Source organism: Neltuma alba, unplaced genomic scaffold (genome assembly GCF_004799145.2).
Source record: "Neltuma alba isolate B1F8T4 unplaced genomic scaffold, ASM479914v2 tig00010433_pilon, whole genome shotgun sequence".
In the NCBI taxonomy this organism is placed as follows: Eukaryota; Viridiplantae; Streptophyta; class Magnoliopsida; order Fabales; family Fabaceae; genus Neltuma; species Neltuma alba.
In genome coordinates, this window is record NW_021635330.1 from 37,754 (window position 1) to 41,865 (window position 4,112).

Here is a 4,112-nt window from a genome sequence, read left to right on the forward strand (position 1 = left end):
TTCATATTTTCATTTTTCATATCTTCGAATTCTAATGTATATTGAAGCATTATTATAGAATTAGGGAGTTCACTTTTTACCTGTTTCTTGTAAATTTTAACGATTGGCGCCTCAAACATAATTATCCAAATCACAACATATATATATATATATATATATATTATAGAAGCATTATTATAGGATTAGGGAGTTCTTTAGAGGCAGGTAATTAATATCATCTTTAATTTGCATTAACCGTTTAATCAGAGCTTATAAGTTCTCTAGTTTAAACTCGAACAGATTCTTACCTACATTGCATTAACCGTTTACTGAAAATATTAATTCACATCTCAATCATATTAAGACTGTTTCTTGATATAAAACTAACATTACAAAATATTTCTCTGGCCACCAATATTAAAAACAGATGAGACATCATTTTTTTTTTTTTACTAGGAGACATAATTTATTTAAAAGTGTTATATAATGAAATATTTTCATCAAAATGGTGCTTCTAATTTTTATGGCTATAGATTTTTTTACTATGCATGCTGATATATTTATTATTGTGAGGCCTTGAGTTATTATTCATTAAAAATAATAAATATGTATTTTTTTTAATTATAAGTGCTACTTGTTAAATAAGTTAACGGCGTTATCCCATTATCTAGTCATATATCCCATGTTTATTTACATTGCCGTTTTTTTAATCATTGTACGCGTTATTAAAGGCTTCAACCATTGACTTTTGATATGAAAGTAAGTTTAAGTTTTTGCCTCCACAATTTATTATTTCCCTTTTCCAACAATATTAGTACCAGAGCCTAGATTAGTATTTACTACCTCCGATCCTTAATATAAGACCCTGTTTGATTTTTATTTTGGTCTCAAATATAAGACCCCAATTCACTTTGTCTCTTATATTTATACATTTTTTTCCAAAGTAACCCTTCTAACAATGATAGTTCTAGTCAATATACTTTATTAGTAAGGATATTTTAGGAAAAACAACACCTATTAAGGACAAATAACTAACTCAACTTACTTCCTTAATCTCCTAAAATTAGTCAACTGACTCTTATAATTAGGACCAAAGGTAGTAATAGATACCTATGATATATCTCACTGGTCGGTGGATTGCGCATACATAGTAAAGTTAATTAGCGGCTTTATACTCTCAGAGACACAAGAAGAATTCTTATTATCCATAAAAGCATACTTTCCAAATTATTATAATGTAAAACATATGATGGGATTGTGTAGTTATTTCCGTGGTGGCATGAAGTTACTCACAAGAACTCTTGCTATTCAACATATTTGACAGATTCACCAGACAAGCTCTGATGCCTTGTTAATATGCATACTTTTTTTTAGACTTATGTAGCATTATAAGCCCACCGCTTTAGCTGGGCATGCAGGAGGCTTCCTGTACTCTCATCTATTAGAATCTGTTGCGAGTAACTTCCTCAAGCAACTCTCCTTCAATTTCTAAACCCTTTTCAGACATGGATGGGAACCTTCTATCGAACAGTGGGTTTCCATCTCATTATTATATTTGGAAAGTAAATTTTTGTGATTTTGATACATCAACAAACAATCATAACTCGTCATCTATTAATCTTTAAGAGCTAATGGCATTGACTTTGAAAGAAACAAATAAAAAAGGGTTCTAGCATTAGATTTCAGACAATACTTTGTTTCCTCTAGTATAGTATGCCATGGATCTACTCAAAAGGTTTTGTATGTTAGGCTGTAAAATAGCACATTCTCCCATAATGTGAATGAGAAATTAAGAGTTAAAGATAGTACCAAACCTGCGGTGGTTCAAACTACTTATATAATACAAGGCCTAATACTACACATTCTGCAAGTGTGGTTTTTGGATTCATGTATATCCCACTAAATATCATTTTGGTGCTGTAAAGAGAATCATTCGCTATGTTGCAAGCATTGTTGATTTTGGAATCTAGTATTAAAAAATAGCAAATTTTAAATTATTTAGCTTTTTTGATAGTGATTGGGCAGGTTGTATTAATTATGGGAGCACTTCAGGGTATGTCTTTACTTTTGATTCATGTACTATTTCATGGAGCTCAGAAAATCAAGACATCATAGCTTTATCTCATCGAAAGGAGAGCATGGAACAATAACTTTAGTAGTTGTTAAGCAATGTGACTTAATTAGATTTTCTTCAACCACAGCAAGATGCAACAAAAATTTAGTGATAACAAATCAGTCATTATGATGACAAAAAATGTAGCTTTTCATGACAAATGGTGTAGTGCCACTTCATTTGTAATCTTGTGCCAGATGGCATTATTGCATTGAAGTATTATGGAACAAATGAGCAAGTTGCAGTTATAATGACCAAGTCACTCCTAATTGGAAAAATTGAAGATTTCAGAATGCAAATGGGTGCATGTACCTTTGAAGCATGAGAGAGTATTAATGGATGCTTCACCATTTGTCATGAAAATTGAGAGAAAGTATAGGTACCTTCAATATAGTTTTCCCAATATTTTAAGATTATTTAATTATTATCACTATTTTATTATTTCTTATGTATAGTCATATATCCCATGTTTATTTCTGTTGCTATTTATCCGTTATTACACACGTTAAAAGGCTTAAACGATTGATTATCTCAATTTTCTGCCTCTATAGTTTATTATTTCCCCTTTTCCAGCAACAATGCATCATGGTTTTTTTTTTTTCAATTATGTTTTCATTCTTCATGTCTTCAAATTTTAATGTAGTGGAGCTATTATAGATTTTAGGAAGTTTGCGAGATGTAGCAACTAACAGTTTTCCCATGAGCTCGGTGTTTTGGGTAGCAGAAACACAACTACTGAATTAAACGATTTAATTAAATTTGCAGCACATAGCAACCTAAGTCATCTCCAAAGGAACCAACAATTCAAGCATTAAATTAAGACATTAATTGGACAAGTAAATCATTAAAAAACGGGGGGGTTTGTCTGAAATTAAATAGACCACTTAATCAGGAGAAATTTATTTAACTAGCTAAAAATTTGACAAAAATCTAAAGTACGGATGGTTAAAAAACCAAACCATAAAGATTTGGAGTAGCTGCATTGTGTGAAAATATAATCTATTGTTTCTTGATCAGAGCAGCCAAAAGGACACTTGTTAGAATTGTTCAGATTATGTTCTTGCAGAATATCAGCCACTGGCAGTGCTTGATAAATGAGTTTCCTAACTCATTGGTAATGTCAGTAATTCCCAATTAATTTTGAATTTTCACTAACTATTTAATTATGGGTATGATGTGAGAGCTTTTTAATAAATAAGATAGGCATGTATAGTTTGTCTCTTATATTTGGGATCAAGAGACTCTTTAAATGAGATCACTTACACAACAGAGATTAGAATTACATGGATTACGAGAGTAACTTAAAGGACGCCAATTAAGATTATTTAAAGGAGTATTAACACCAAAAAGGAAAAGATGTTTTATAGTGAAGTTGATATATCATCGTTGGTTCCAACATTTTTTTACTGAGACAGAAAATATGGATTCTCATATTTAAAATGCTAATGCCTATCTTCTTCTCTTTATGACAGAGTAAAAAAATTCAATGAACTATATTAAATAATAATTACTTTAAAATATCAAAAATAAAAAATACTTTTAATTTTAAAATTTAAATATTTTTAATATTTTAAATCTATTGGTTTTTTTTTAAAATTAGCACTCATATTTTAAATTTACATATACAAAATTCGTTTCTAACATTCGAAATATAAAGTATAATAATATACATAACCTTAACATAAACCCATGAAAATTTCATAAAATATTAACAATAATTCTACTCCCAAGAAGTTTAATTTTTAAAATTATCAAATACTCCTATCTATAATTTTTCTTTTCTTGAGCTGCCGTTTCTTCCTTGCCACCCGTCGCAACCAATATCCTTAGTTCGGACTTCTACTTCCTACGTCAGCTTTCCGTTTCGAAGGCAATACCGCTCAATAGAAAAGGACTCGAGAGAGTTCTTCCACGAAAGCAAATATACATATTCGCATTATACGTGTGCATTCAGGTCCATACATATTGGGAGAGAGAAGTGAAGACACATAGATGGTTTGAGAACCACGAATAATTGGTT